The sequence below is a fragment of the Phyllobates terribilis genome, unplaced genomic scaffold (assembly GCF_046119375.1).
Source record: "Phyllobates terribilis strain yellow unplaced genomic scaffold, ASM4611937v1 Scaffold_4__5_contigs__length_816908805, whole genome shotgun sequence".
NCBI classification, from domain to species: Eukaryota; Metazoa; Chordata; class Amphibia; order Anura; family Dendrobatidae; genus Phyllobates; species Phyllobates terribilis.
Genome location: NW_027362764.1, coordinates 604,503,959 through 604,520,541, shown reverse-complemented (window position 1 = coordinate 604,520,541; position 16,583 = coordinate 604,503,959). Strand labels below are relative to the sequence as shown.

Genomic DNA, 16,583 nt, shown 5'->3' with positions numbered 1-16,583 from the left:
GTGAACAAGCCATAACCCTAGCAGGCTAATTAAGGTCTGAAACATTGGTCAAAGTTATCTGAGCACACAAATGTTCAACTTTTGCATAGGCTCATTTTCGCTTTTGTAATTTTTGAAATGTAAAAAATATTTTTTTTTCCCTAAAATACAAAGGAAGTGTGTGATCTTTAACTTTAGGCCTTTTGGAGATCATGTTATCTTCAACTTCCTTAACTGTACACCATATCAGTAATTTTGACCAAGGGGGCCCAAACTTTTACATGCCACTGTGTCTTATGTATCTATCTATTTCAGCATTGGTATTTCTGCATTTTCCATGACACCATGTGTATTATGGTTTGTTCAGCGGAATGTCACATTTATATACTGTATATCTTATCAGTTATTTGCCTGCATAAATATGCTATAAAAGTCATTTTATCTGTGTAAACGTTAGCTGTCATCAGCATATTCCCAGGAACTGTCAGTTTATAAAATATATATTAACCTATATTATAAATTGACTACTCCTGTTGTACATGATAAGTTTGTGATTTTCCAATTTCAATATATAAATATATTTATTCTTTTTAGAAAAAAAAGGCATTGAATTGATGCCTAAATATACCATTTGCAGCAGCCTCCATTCCTTGAATGATTCAGCAAAGGGACTGTTGATTGCTTTTCACCTAAAACTTTGTTCACATGTGCAGTTATTGGATATTACTATTTTATGGTGTTTTATATGTTTGTTAGTTTGTTACTACATGTATATGTGTCAGGAAACATTTGTATTTAATAAATTGATATATTTTCATAGATTGATATTGCTATTGATCACTATTTATTTATTTTTTTCTTTATCATTTTGGTGATCACTATTAGTTAGCATCTCCTCTTTCCCAAAAATAATTTTCCGACTGTGTTACTGTGTCTGGACTTCTCCTGAACAAGGTTTTCTTCCTAATGGGATTATATTATATATTGCTGTAACCAAAATTTAAGAAGATAATAGTATTCAGTGGCGCCATTAGTTCTGCCTAATTGATCCTGCAGCAAGTTAGACAGGCACCACAATGTGTCAAGTAGGTGAAGAAATCAAAGTAAAATAGTAACTTGAGCTGGACCTAGGTCTAGAAGTGAGGAGGAGGCTATAGGTACAAGCAAGGTAAATTTATTGATTAATAATATAAAATGATAAAAATATTAAAATAACTAAAGGTATTACTGAAGTATAAGGGGTGAGAGAAGGAAGTTGGGATGGGAGAGGATGGTCCTCCGTAGACTGGATGGCGGTAGGGCTGATGAGGAGTGGTGCTCCCAGTTTGGTTGGAGGAATTAGGTGGATGCTGGATCCCAGGAGGTGGTGAGTCCTGATAGGGGAAGAGTTTTATTAATAATATTTAATCAGCAGTGAAGCACTGTGCAGGGTAGGTATTACTACTGAAATATCCAAGGTATGGTATTTACCTATAAGATAGGAGGCAGATGCATAGGATTATCCAATGTAGCTGTGTGGATCGTCTTGGATGAGATAAGACTCAAGGATAAAGTGGTTTTATTAATATAAACATTAGAAAAAAGTTGCTATAAGATACCTACTGTAGATGGTCCTGGGGTGAATGCGTAGTTCTCCTGGAAGGAGGCAAGTCAGTCAGGCGTTGTTTAGCGAATGTTGAGAGATGTAACCCCTTAATCCTGAGTAACCAAAATTTACTGCAATTTTCAAAAGTGAAAATATTAAATTTTTTTGTAATGGAAAAATTTGTGCTACTAATTATATAAATGTCAAGAGATATAATTGCTTGTGGTCTTCGTATCTAAACGTAAGTTCAGATGGCTTAAATCAATGTTTCACGGCAGATATTATCAATCACACACCTAAAGAAAACCAGGAAGGCACAGTCCAGATGCCCAACAGCCCTGTTCATGTCTCTGTGGGAGCCATTATAGAGTAGAAGAACATGGGACGACGATCCAACAGCCAGAGGCAGCAGCGGAGTAATGACGAGCATTAGATACAGTGACTGTATATCAGGAATATAAAATCACATTTAGGCCGGGGTCCCACTAGCGTATGGCATCCCATGCAAGAGCATCGGATGCGATATGCTAATGACATTCGGCTCCTCCTCTGCTGCTATCGTGAGCCGAATGTTAGTTCTCCGTCCTCCGATCCTCTCGCACAGAGGGGATTGCAGCACAGCTGCGGAGAGTACGGAGAAATCAATTTCTTCCATCTCCTCTGTTGCTGGCATCGGCGGGAATCGCACTGCGCTCAGGTGACATCTGAGTGCAGTGTGATGTTTCACATGCTCCCATAGGCTTATAGGGTGCGTGCGATCCGAATGCAGCATGCTGCAATTTTTTTTTTTTCCCGCCCGATCTCAGTCCGATTGGCGCTGGAAAAAAAACGCCGCTGAGCACACTATCATAGGATTAAATTGATACGAATGCAATCCCATTTTTTAGCAGATTGCATTTGTCTGATTTAATCGCAAGTGTGAGCGAGCCCTTAGTGTAAGGGTGGAAGGTGGCTTTAATGCTTTACGGCTGTGTGCCCACTATGCGTTTTTTAAGCGTTTCCGCAGCGACAATTCCGTCGCAGAAACGCTTAAAAAACGCTTGGTAGAAGGCCTGCAATGTTATCATTGTGGTAAAATCCGCAGCACTGCCAATTATTTTGCGTAAGTGTGGCATTTTTGCCGCCATTGACTTGCCTTGAATCGATTAATATCCGCATGACTACATGTGCACATGCGGATATTAAGCGATTCAATGTGCGGATGGTACCCGGGTCTGGAGAAGAGGAGACTCTCATCCAGACCCGGGTACCATAGTACCTGTAAAAAAAGGAATTTAAAATAAAAATAAACAATATACTCACCTTCCGATGTCCCCCGGTCTCCTTAGTGATGCGTCCTGGCTCCTCGGCGGCTCGCTATGGTCTAAAAGGACCTTCCATGATGTCATTTAGTCATGTGACAGGTCACGCGACCGCCGACATCAGCGGTCGCGTGACCCGTCACATGACTAAATGACATCATGGAAGGTCCTTTTACACCACCGTGGGCTACCAAAGAGACCAGAGAAGGAGACCGGGGGCCATCGGAAGGTGAGTATAATTTTTTATTTTTTACCATTTTTATTCTTTTTTTTAACTAACTTGGTCACACTATATAAAATCCATGCCGGTTGCATGGATTTATATAGTGTGACCAAGTTGTCAAGCACTTTTGCAAGTGATGCTAAAATCGATTGGAAAGCGCTTGTCAATCCGCATGCGAATCGCATATGAAAAACGCATGACAAACGCTTGTCCCTGGCTGAAAAAATGCATGTAAAATCCGCCTGCGTTTTTTCTGCCAGAGAGATGCAGAAGCGCTCAGGAGAAATCCGGAGCATTTCTGCATCGTGGGCACATAGCCTAAGGCTGTCATTAAGAGATATCATGAATCTCTTTACACTGTCATTTATTATTTTTCCAGCTTTTTGTGCTATGTATTAGGGGTTAAATACTGTATTTAGAAGAACCGAAAAAGGGAAATTTAAAGCACCATTCCAGTGTTTTTCTTTTTTTTTCAGTGCTAGAGTGGTGCTTCAAATCTAAGATCTCTGACCCTAGTCTGATACTTACCCGCCGGTGTCTTCATCTTTTTTTGGCGCCTCTCCAGTCCCACAGCGCCATCTGGACACTGCAACTTCTGACTGGCTGAAAGTCAGAAGTAACGATCACAAGCTCTCAATGTAAGTCTGTGAGAGGCAGAATGAGGCTCTCATAGACTTGCATTGAAAAGTGACCTCTGGCTCGCTCCTGGAAACACTGGAGCGGTCCGAAGGTCACAAACTGTTGTAGACTGACGGGAGCTGTGTCGATAGAAGGTGAAAACGGCTGCATGTAAGGATAAGAGTAGGGGCAGGGAACTTAGGTTAGAAGCACCACTCCAGCAATACAAAAAAAGTGCTGGAGTGGTGCTTTAGCAATTGTAATTATGAAAGGTCCCATACTTTGTATGAATCTAAAAGCTTAGTCTGGCACTTTCTTATGATAGATATTTTACTCCCTTTTCTATCAGATGGGAAGCCTAGAAAAGCTCCAACCTATTGTGCCTATTGTACAATTTTGCATAGCTAGCCATAAATATGAAGTAGAAACTAGTGTTAAGAAATTGGTTGCATTGCAGTCATTTTTGCCAAATTTAAAAGAAAAAAAGAATGACCGGTAAAGGCATAATGCATGGCTAGGGCATGGATTTTAATTACTTGACAAATAACTGAGTTTGTAACGCTTTTTGACATTTATCAATCATAATTTGGGGGGAGTCTGTTTCATAACTGATCGGAACTATTTTAAATTACAATGTGTATTATCATTTTTAACACACCATAAGTAAGGGCTTCTAGCACAGCAGAAACGCGTTTGTGGAACAGGTGTTTATTATTCTGCTGCATCAGTTTATAATCGCATGTCAATAAAATATTGAACATTTTTTACATCTTTGTAAGCTGGATCTGTTTTTTATGGATTAGCTGGATTTTATACACCTGCTCAATGGGATTGAATGGAAAATCTGACTTCAATTATTAAGAGGTGTGTCAGTACTTTTGCCTGTATAGTTTGTGTTTCATGTAAAGTTTCTTATCTTTCTTTGAATGGATCAACGGAAATCGATCTTTGGGAATTCAGTGGGTGGACACATTACATTTGGCTAATGACAAGTTCATTTGTACTATTCTTATGTTTATTGCTTTTTATCTCAGCAAGTATTATTGCACCTCCTGGTACGTTTTTCAGTTAATAGTAAACTATGCAGTCACATGGCAAACATTCAATAACCTTGCAACAGATAAATCACTAGTGTTTCATATCTCTATGAATAGCAGATGGTACTACCTACCTATTAACCTTTAATAACCTCACAATTGTAAAAACCTCGTAATAATAAAAAGTAACATTTCAGCGTAGCATATTTAGACAATATATATTTATTTTACCTAATTATATAGCACCAACATACTCCACAACACTTCACAGACATTTTCAGCATTGTCCCTATGGTGCTCACAATCTATTATACAGCTCACCAATTTTCGAAGTAAATCTATTTCAACAGGTGCTATTGACATGAAATTCTTACAAGATGTCGGTAACAACCCATCCAATCCACACAGGCAAAGAAATGAAACCATAGATGTCCATAAATTAAGTTATGTGTAATAATGAGAAATGACACAGGGAAAAAGTATTCAAACACTCTTACTGAGATTTATTTAATACTTCGTACACAAGCCTTTGTTGGTGATGACAGCTTCATGATGCCTTCTGTATGGAGAAACTAGTCTCCTGCATTGCTCAGGAGAGATTTTGGCCCATTGTTCCACACAAACACTCGTCAAATCCAGAAGGATTTGTGGGCTTCTTCTATGAACTCTGAGCTTTAGTTCTTTCCATAAATTTTCTATTGGATTCAGGTCAGGTGATTGGCTGGGCCATTCTAGCTGCTTTATTTTCTTTCTCTGAAACCAATTGAGAGTTTCCTTGGCTGTGTGTTTGGGATCATTGTTTTGCTGAAATGTCCACACTTGTTTCATCTTCATCATCCTGGTAGATGGCATCAGATTTTTATCAAGAATGTCTCAGTACATTTGTCCATTCATCCTTCCTTCAATCATATAAAGTTTACCGGTGCAGAATGCTAAAAAACAGCCCCACACCATGATGTTCCCTCCTCCAAACTTCACTGTTGGTATGGTGTTTTTGGTGTGATATGCAGTGCCTTTTGCCCTCCAAAAATAATGTGTATTCTGGCATCCAAAGAGTTAAATTTTGGTCTCATGTGACCAGACTATATTATTCCAGTATTTTGCAGGATTGTCTAAATCTTGTTGAGCAAACTTTAAACGTGCTTGAACATGCTTTTTGTTCAGCAATGAAATATTGCGTGATGAGTGTGCATATAGAATAGAGGTCAAGCGCATTACTTATAGTTTTCTTTGAAACAGTTGTAACTGCTGATTCTAGGACTTCTTGTAGCTCTCCACATGGGGTCCTTTGCTCTTGGACAACTCTTCTGATAATTCTTTTCACTCCTCTGCCTGAAATGGAGCACCTGGTTTGGGCCGTTTTATGGTCAAATGATATTCTTTCCACTTCTGGATTAAGGCCCAAACAGTACTCACTGAAACCTTTGGTAGTTTAGAAATTATTTTGTAACTAATGTCATCAGTATAATTTACAACAATAAGGTTGTGAAGGTCTTGAGACAGCTCACTAGTTTTACCAATCAGGAGATGTTTTTTTGTGTAGCACCTTGGTAATGAGACACCTTTTTGTAGGCCATCAGTTGAACCAGCTGATATTATTTTTCATTAAGTGGCAGGATTGCTTTCTAATTACTGATAGATTTCAGCTGGTGTCATGACTTTCCATGGCTTTTTGCACCTCACTTTCTTCATGTGTTCAATACGTTTTCCCTGTGTCATTTCTCATTATTACATTTAACTTAATTTATGGATATCTATTGTTTGATTTCTTTGCCTGTGTGGATTGGATGGGCTGTTACCGACATCTGGTGAAAAATTAATGTTAATAGCACTTTTAGAAATATATTTAGTTACAAAATTGGTGATGTGTTAAATACTTATTTCACCCTCTGTATAAGCTTACATGCATTATACCAATATTGTAAATCGAAAGACAAAATCGAGAAAGTACATAATGATTCAGTATTTCTTTTTATATCTATATATATATGCTTGTATGCATTATAATAATGCTTTCTTCACTAGAATAATGGCTTAAATGCTTGTTTTCCTTGCATTCACATCAATTGATGTCATTGTTTTCAGTAGTAAAGAAGCGTAATGATTGCAGTCACAGAGGTTGCGACCTGGCTCATGGAGGAAGGGGGCCGCCAATAATGCAGGCACTATTTTTAGCTGAACCAGTGTCCTCGGATGCATATTCAGTTACCACGATTCCCCAGTGTTGCTGGTGTGAGTGGGTAGTCACTTGCCGACTAGATACATTTCTCTAAATAGAAGACAAATGAGAAAAGCCGTACACTTCTGGTCAGTACATGACCGTAAGTATACAAATCACATGTATGCGGTCAGCGGCAATACCGTGCACACTGTCATGATTCAGCAGTCTGTAGTCACATATTGTGACTGCAGAATTTTGTGTCAAGCCCTTATAACCCCTTTAGAGTGAACCTGTCAGCAGGATTTCACAGCCTAAATTATATATGTTTGTAGGTCTTTCAAAGAAAAGTCCAGCCGTACTTTTACATGGCCAGTCTGTTTCTTCGTTACTAAGATATCAGGGTTTAAATGTTATGCAAATGGCTATGGTAGATCTGAAGCCTCAGTCACTCCAGCTCAAATCCCCTCCCAGGGCCGCCTCCTCCTGATTAACTGACAACATCTGTGGTGTATGATTTCAGGCAAAGGAGCCATCATTTAAGCACGGGGAGGCGGAGCTAGATGGGGAATAGAGCTGGAGTGATAAAGGCATCAAATCCAACAAAGTCCTTTAGCCTTATTTGCATATCAATTCAAGTTCTAATTTCTCAGTAACCGTAATAAACAGGCCATCTAAAAGTATTGCTAGTCTTATCTATGAAACAGCTACATGAGCATATAAAGAGTTTGTGGGTGAAATACTGCTGATAGATTCCCCTTAAGCAAATAATAAAAAAACATGTCTTCAAACACTGCATAAAATGAATATACACTGCTCAAAAAAATAAAGGGAACACTTAAACAACACAATGTAACTCCAAGTCAATAACACTTCTGTGAAATCTACCTGTCCAGTTATGAAGCAACACTGATTGTGAATCAATTTCTCCTGCTGTTGTGCAAATGGAACAGACAACTGGTAGAAATGATAGGCAATTAGCAAGATACCCCCTATAAAGGAGTGGTTCTGCAGGTGGTGACCACAGACCATTTCTCTGTTTTCATCCTTTTTGGCTGTTGTTTTTGGTCACTTTTTCATTTTGTCATTGCTCTCACCCCTAGAGGTACAGTAGCATGAGGCGGTGTCTACAGTACAACCCACAGAAGTTGATCAGGTAGTGCAGTTCATCCAGGATGGCACATCAGTGCGAGCTGTGGTAAGAAGGGTAGCTGTGTCTGTCAGCACAGTGTCCAGAGCATGGAGCAGATACTAGGAGATGTGGAGGGAGCCATAGAAGGGCAACAACCCAGCAGCACGACCGTTACCTCCTCCTTTGTGCAAGGAGGAACAGGAGGAGCACTGCCAGAGCCCTTCAAAATGACCTCCAGCAGGCCACAAATGTGCATGTGTCTGCACAAACAGTTAGAAACCGACTTCATGAGGGTGGTATGAGGGCCCGACGTCCACAGATGGGGGTTGTGCTCACAGCCCAACACCGTGCAGAACGCTTGGCATTTGCCACAGAACACCAGGATTGGCGCCCTGTGCTCTTCACAGATGAAAGCAGGTTCACACTGAGCACATGTGACAGACGTGACAGAGTCTGGAGACGCCTTGGAGAGTGATCTGCTGCCTGCAACATCCTTCAGCATGACCGGTTTGGCAGTGGGTCAGTAATGGTGTGGGGTGGCATTTCTTTGTAGGGCTGCACAGCCCCCATATGCTCGCCAGATGTAGCCTGAATTCCATTAGGTACCGAGATGAGATCCTCAGACCCCTTGTGAGACCATATGCTGGTGCGGTTGGCCCTGGGTTCCTCCTAATGCAGGACAATGCCAGATCTCATGTGGCTGGAGTGTGTCAGCAGTTCCTGCAAGATGAAGGCATTGAAGCTATGGACTGGCTCTTCCGTTTCCCAGACCTGAATCCGATTGAGCACATCTGGGACATCATGTCTCGCTCCATCCACCAATGTAACGTTGCACCACAGACTGTCCAGGAGTTGGCAGATGCTTTAGTCCAGGTCTGGGAGGAGATCCCACAGGAGACCACCTGCAACCTCATCAGGAGCATGCCCAGGCGTTGTAGGGAGGTCATACAGGCACGTGGAGGCCACACACAATACTGAGCCTCATTTTGACTTGTTTTAAGGACATTACATCAAAGTTGGATCAGCCTGTAGTGTGTTTTTCCACTTTAATTTTGGGGGTGACTCCAAATCCAGGCCTCCATTGGTTAATAAATTTGATTTCCATTGATGATTTTTGTGTGATTTTGTTGTCAGCACATTCAACTTTGTACAGAACAAAGTATTCAATGAGAATATTTCATTCATTCAGATCTAGGATGTGTTATTTGAGTGTTCCCTTTATTTTTTTGAGCAGTGTATATAATATACAATGAAGGAAATAATTATTTGATCCCCTGATGTTTTTGTAAGTTTACCCACTGACAAAGACATGAACAGTCTATAATTTTAAGGGTAGGTTAATTTTAACATTGAGAGATGGAATATCCCCAAAAAAATCAAGAAAATCACATTGTCTAAATTAGATAAATGTATTTGCATTTTTCAGTGAGAAATAAGTATTCGATTCCTCTGGCAAACAACACTTAATACTTTGTGGCAAATCCCTTGTTGGCAAGCACAGCAGTCAGACGTTTTTTTGTAGTTGATGATGAGGTTTGCGCATACAGTTAGGTCCATATATATTTGGACAGAGACAACATTTTTCTAATTTTGGTTCTAGACATTACCACAATCAATTTTAAACAAAACAATTTAGATGCAGTTGAAGTTCAGACTTTCAGCTTTCATTTGAGGGTATCCACATTAAAATTGGATGAAGGGTTTAGGAGTTTCAGCTCCTTAACATGTGCCACCCTGTTTTTAAAGGGACCAAAAGTAATTGGACAAATTAAATAATTGTAAATAAAATGTTAATTTCTAGCTCTTGGTTGAAAACCCTTTGTTGGCAATGACTGCCTGAAGACTTGAACTCATGGACATCACCAGACGCTGTGTTTCCTCCTTTTTGATGCTCTGCCAGGCCTTCACTGCGGTGGTTTTCAGTTGCTGTTTGTTTGTGGGCCTTTCTGTCTGAAGTTTAGTCTTTAACAAGTGAAATGCATGCTCAATTGGGTTGAGATCAGGTGACTGACTTGGCCATTCAAGAATATTCCACTTCTTTGCTTTAATAAACTCCTGGGTTGCTTTGGCTTTATGTTTTGGGTCATTGTCCATCTGTAGTATGAAACGACGACCAATCAGTTTGGCTGCATTTGGCTGGATCTGAGCACACAGTATGGCTCTGAATACATCAGAATTCATTCGGCTGCTTCTGTCCTGTGTCACATCATCAATAAACACTAGTGACCCAGTGCCACTGGCAGCCATGCATGCCCAAGCCATCACACTGCGTCCGCCATGTTTTACAGATGATGTGGTATGCTTTGGATCATGAGCTGTACCACGCCTTCGCCATACTTTTCTCTTTCCATCATTCTGGTGGAGGTTGATCTTGGTTTCATCTTTCCAAAGAATGTTCTTCCAGAACTGTGCTGGCTTTTTTAGATGTTTTTTAGCAAAGTCCAGTCTAGCCTTTTTATTCTTGATGCTTAGGAGTGGCTTGCACCGTGCAGTGAACCCTCTGTATTTACTTTCATGCAGTCTTCTCTTTATGGTAGATTTGGATATTGATACGCCTACCTCCTGGAGAGTGTTGTTCACTTGGTTGGCTGTTGTGAAGGGGTTTCTCTTCACCATGGAGATTACTCTGCGATCATCCACCAATGTTGTCTTCCGTGGACGCCCAGGTCTTTTTGCATTGATGAGTTCACCAGTGCTTTCTTTCTTTCTCAGGATGTACCAAACTGTAGATTTTTCCACTCCTAATATTGTAGCAATTTCTGGGATGTTTTTTTTCTGTTTTTGCAGCTTAAGGATGGATTGTTTCACCTGCATGGAGAGCTCCTTTGACCGTATGTTTACGTCACAGCAAAACCTTCCAATTGCAAGCACCACACCTCAAATCAACTCCAGGCCTTTTATCTGCTTAATTGAGAATGACATAATGAAGGGATTGCCCACACCTGTCCATGAAATAGCCTTGGAGTCAATTGTCCAATTACTTTTGGTCCCTTTAAAAACAGGGTGGCACATGTTAAGGAGATGAAACTCCTAAACCCTTCATCCAATTTTAATGTGGATACCCTCAAATGAAAGCTGAAAGTCTGAACTTCAACTGCATCTGAATTGTTTTGTTTAAAATTCATTGTGGTAATGTCTAGAACCAAAATTAGAAAAATGTTGTCTCTGTCCAAATATATATGGACCTAACTGTATGTCAGGAGGAATTTTGGTCCACTCCTCTTTGCAGATCATCTCTAAATCATTAAGATTTTGAGGCTGTCGCTTGGCAACTCGGAGTTTCAACTCCCTCCATAAGTTTTCTATGGGATTAAGGTCTGGAGACTGTCTAGGCCACTCCATGACCTTAATGTGCTTCTTTTTGAGCCACTCCTTTGTTGCCTTGGCTGTATGTTTTGGGTCATTGTCTTGCTGGAAGACCCAGCCACGACCCATTTTTAATGTCCTAGCGTAGGGAAGGAGGTTGTCACTCACGATTTTACGGAATATGGCGCCATCCATTCTCAGACTTGATGCGGTGAAGTAGTCCTGTGCCCTTAGCAGAGAGACACCCCCAAAACATAATGTTTCCACCTCCATGCTTGACAGTGGGGACGGTGTGGTTTGGGTCATAGGCAGCATTTCTCTTACTCCAAACACAGCAAGTTGAGTTAATGCCAAAGAGCTCAATTTTTGTCTCATCTGACCACAGCACCTTCTCCCAATAACTCACAGAATCATCCAGGTGTTCATTGGCAAACTTCAGACGGGCCTGCACATGTGCCTTCATGAGCAAGGGGACCTTGCGGGCACTGCAGGATTTTAAATCTTTAAGGCGTAATGTGTTACCAATGGTTTTCTTGGTGACTGTGGTCCCAGCTGCCTTGAGATCCTTAACAAGTTCCCCCCGTGTAGTTTTAGGCTGATCTCTCACCTTCCTCATGATCAAGGATGCCCCACGAGGTGAGATTTTGCATGGTGCCCCAGATCGATGTCGATTGACAGTCATTTTGTATTTCTTCCATTTTCTTACTATTGCAACAACAGTTGTCTCCTTCTCACCCAGCGTCTTACTTATGGTTTTGTAGCCCATTCCAGCCTTATGCAGGTCTATGATCGTGTCCCTGACATCCTTAGAAAGCTCTTTGGTGTAGCCCATGTTGTAGAGGTTAGAGTCTGACTGATTAATTGAGTCTGTGGACAGGAGTCTTTTATACAGGTGACTATGTAAGACAGCTGTCTTTAATACAGGTAATGAGTTGATTAGGAGCGTCTAACTGGTCTGTAGGAGACAGAACTCATAATGGTTTGTAGAGGATCAAATACTTATTTCTCACTGCAAAATGCAAATAAATTTATCTAATTTATAAAATGTGATTTTCTTGATTTTTTGGGGGATATTCTATCTCTCAATGTTAAAATTAACATACCCTTAAAATTATAGACTGTTCATGTCTTTGTCAGTGGGTAAACTTACAAAATGTTAAACGGGTTATCCCACAAACAAAGTTCATTTACATCATTAAATCTTGGAATAATAATAATAAGTTCCGCAATTGGATGTGTTTAAAAAAATGTTCCTGTGCTGAGATAATCTTATACATGTGCCCCTGCTTTTTACTGTGTAATGGCTGTGTCTGACCGTGCAGGAACATGGTCTGATCATACCACATCTCCTGGGCAGGGGAGGAAGCAAAAGAGCATACAGATATTACAGCATGGGATCACAAATAATTCTTTCTTTGAGGTAAAACTTTTTTTTAGAAACAGACAGGGAAATGCTTTATCTCACAAAAAGAATCAGCTGTGATCCTGTGCTGTAATGTCTGTATACTCTTTTGCTTGCCTACTTGCCCAAGATCTGTGGTATGATCAGACCATGTTCCTGTACGGTCAGACACAGCCATTACACAGTACACAGCAAGGGCACATTTATAAATGTTATAAATGTTTGGTACCAATAAAATAAAAAAACCTTATACTCACCTCCCATGCTGTGTCGGCACTCGGGTTCCCGGGGCTCTCGTTCGGTTGTTATGACACATGAGCCTGGTGCCCAATCAGCACTGGCGGACAAATTGAACATCAAGAGGAAGTGAGAGAGCAGCCACAGCCCTGACTTCCTCTTGATGTTCGATTTGTCTGAAGGCGGAGACAGTGACGCCAGCACTGATTTAGCGCCAGGCTCACATGTCATAACAACCACACGAGAACCTCGGGAGGTGTGTTTTAAAAAAATGTTCCTGTGCTGAGATAATCTTATTAATGTGCCCCTGCTGTGTACTGTGTAATGGCTGTGTCTCACCATGCAGGAATATGGTCTGATCTTACCATATCTCTTGGGCCGGTAAGGACCCAAAAGAGAGTATACAGACAGGACAGCATGCGATTGCAGCTAATTTTTTCTGTGAGGTAAAACATTATTTTTGTGAGTTAAAACATTTCCCTGCCTGTTTTTTAATAATCATTTGCTGTCCTGTCTATATTCTCTCTTTTGCATTCTCCCTTGCCCAGGAGATGTGGTAAGATCAGACCATGTTCCTGCACCGCCAGACACAGCCATTACACAGTACACAGCAGGTGCATATTTAAAATGTTATCTCAGCAGTGGAACATTTTTTTAAAACACATTTAATTTATTTTTATTCCCAGATCTATTGATTCAAATGAACTTTGTTCGTGGGACATCTTTAAGATTCCAATAAGATATGGTATTATTTATTTATTGTTAAGTTAAAAATGACCGGTCGATATGAGTGTGCAGGTCAGTACTATAATGCTGATATCAAATTCAGGAGCATGCAGCTGATGCCCAGAGATGGAGGGTAGCCACTGACACCGGCGCCTATTTCAGCTGGATGTGCTTCCAAGGACACTCATGCAGCTGAATGTATTGTAGCGAAGAGACGCTTCAGCTCCCTGCAAGGCAATACTCACCGCCGGCCAATCAGAGGCCGGAAGTTGACATTAGTGTGCTCGCATGACAGTGACATCATGCGCCATGCAAGGCAAGACCACATCAGCTGCCGAGTCCTGCGCTGGCTATTGAAGAGGACGCCTCGTGTCATGGAAGCGGAGGAAGGTGAGTATAGTTGTTTAATTTTTTTGTAAATATGTTGAAGAAGAACAAGGAACATTATTACTAAAAGAGTCCCAGGATGAGGGACACTTTACTATGAAGGGGCACAGGATGGGAGATACATTTTACCATGTAGGAAGGATGGGGGACATTATACCATGAAGGGAACCAGTGTGGAGGACATTTTACCATGAAGGGGCCCAGGATAGGGTACATTATACCATGAAGAGGACAAGGATGGGTACCATAAGTACAGGATGGAGCCTATGATTGGGGTCGTTATTGCAAGAAGGAGCTCAGGATGGGGGACATTATACTATGAAGAGCCCCAGAATAGGGGACATTTTACCAAGAAGGAGCCCAGAATGGAGGACATTATTGTAGGATGGGGCTTGGAATGGGGGACCTTATACCAAGAAGGAGCCCAGGATGGGGGACATTATTATAGGGTGGGGCCCAAGATGGGGGATATTATACCAGGATGTGGGTCATTATTGTATAGGGAGCAAACACATATGTCTTTATAGGAACCTATAATGCTACAAGGGCCAATACATCTGACAAACATGCACGTGGGGTCCCCTATCCAAATTTTGCTAAGTACCTGATAGCATCCTTTCCCACCCCCCAATTCATTATAATACCCTGATAACATTTTCTCCCACCCCATAATTCATTAGGACTCTATCAGGGACTTATAATGAATAGGAGGTGGACACAGGACAGCTACTAAGGATATGTGCACATGTTTAGAATTTGCAGTAGAAAATTTTGCAAATCTTGATATGTTGGCAGGAGAATCGCTGCATAAAATACATGTTTTTGCGGCGTTTTTTACATGCATCTTTGTTGCGTATTTTCACCCACTTATTAGTATGTATGAAATGCAGAGAACGTTTTGAGAATTACCATGCTGCAAATTTTAATCTGCAAGGATAAAACAAGCAACGTGTGCATGAGATATCAGAAGTCTCATTCACTTTGCTTTTACTGTAAAATGCTGCATATTTTCCGCAACAAATCCATGTGTAAAAAAAAACGCAGCAAAAATGCAACATATGCACATAGCCTTAAAATGAATTGGGGGTAGAGACACACTGACGGAATTATTGGTATATACTCCATTCATCCCTTTAAAGCCTGCATTTTCATCTCTGCAACTGTGAATTATTGATAGATACTCCATTCATCTGTTTAAAGCCTGCATTCTCATCTCTGCAACTCTGAATTATAGGTATATACTCCATTCATCCCTTTAAAGCCTGCATTCTCATCTCTGCAACTCTGAATTATTGGTATATATTTCATCTATCTTTCTGAACTTGTACCCTGATGTGTTTCTCAGTTTATGATCCATGCTGGTATTTAAGCTTGTTTATTTCCCTGTGCATTTATTGCCTCCTGCTGTCTTAAGCTAGTTAATGGCTTGTTAACGAGCTAATTTAGTGATAGATCTAAGAGCAAACTCTCCTATATATTCAGGCACAGCTTTGGGGATGCATTTATGTAGGGGGGCATTTATGTCCATTTTATCCAAGTCCATTTTTCAAAGTCCCTGCAGTTAATCATGACAGTTAGAAGGGTAAGACATTCAAAGAAAACTACTTCCACAACATTTGAATTGCAACAAATAAGCACCATATGTATTTGTATCATTTATATTCTGGCTGCTGCATTCACTCACATCCACCATCCCTACACGCACTCCTTGTACTCCATCCATATTGATCCCTCTCTCCTCTCCTCTCCTATGTACAGCACTCATGCTCTTTTCACAATCCTAAACTGCACAGATCCATTCACTCTCAACATACAACACACGAAACGCTCTCACAAATCACTTAACCATCTGCTCACTCTCTCTACCCGCATTCTCCTAGTCGCTGGAGATATCTCTCCCAACCCTGGCCTTTCTTGTAATAGTAGGTCAAACCCCTCCCCTGCTACACACAGAAGCCTTGCTAATTTCATTAATATTCCCTGCATGCCTTCTGTCTCTTTCAATTGTGACCTTTGGAACGCTGGGTCAGTTAGTAGCAAACTCTCCTACATCCATGACTTTTTCCTTTCAAATTCCCTTAACCTTCTGGCTCTTACTGAAACCTGGATCCAGTAGTCAGACACCACCGCTGCTGCTGCTCTCTTGTATGGTGGCCTATAGTTTTCACATACCCCCAGACCTGAGATCAGATAAGGTGGAAGTGTTGGTCTGCTCCTATCAGCCAAATGTACTTTTCAGGTTGTCCCCCCAGTACCCTCACTTATCTTTCCTTCTGTTGAAGTCCACACTGTCAGACTCTACTGGCCCTTCTCCCTGTGAGTGGCGGCTGTGTATCGCCCTCCGGGCCCCTCCCATCAGTTCTTGGATCACTTTGCCACCTGGCTTCCTCACTTTCTATCCTGTGACATCCCAACCCTCATCACGGGGGACTTCAACATCCCCATCAGTAATCCACTCTCCCTATCTGCCTCCCACCTTTTATCTCTATCCT

General features: G+C 41.0%; 1 protein-coding gene and 1 long non-coding RNA gene across 5 annotated transcripts in view; one reads left to right on the top strand and one right to left on the bottom strand.

Annotated features, from left to right (window-relative positions):
* The window catches only part of LOC141265759 (ethanolaminephosphotransferase 1-like), a 76,920-nt gene that overhangs the window by 4,897 nt on the left and 55,440 nt on the right, over window positions 1-16,583 (top strand). The gene's annotated exons all lie outside the window — the stretch shown is intronic.
* On the bottom strand, window positions 1,449-3,751 carry LOC141264438 (uncharacterized). The gene is made up of 3 exons (XR_012319944.1): window positions 3,617-3,751; window positions 1,582-1,695; window positions 1,449-1,503 (listed from the first exon to the last, which is right to left on the bottom strand). It is a non-coding gene; the product is annotated as an uncharacterized lncRNA (long non-coding RNA).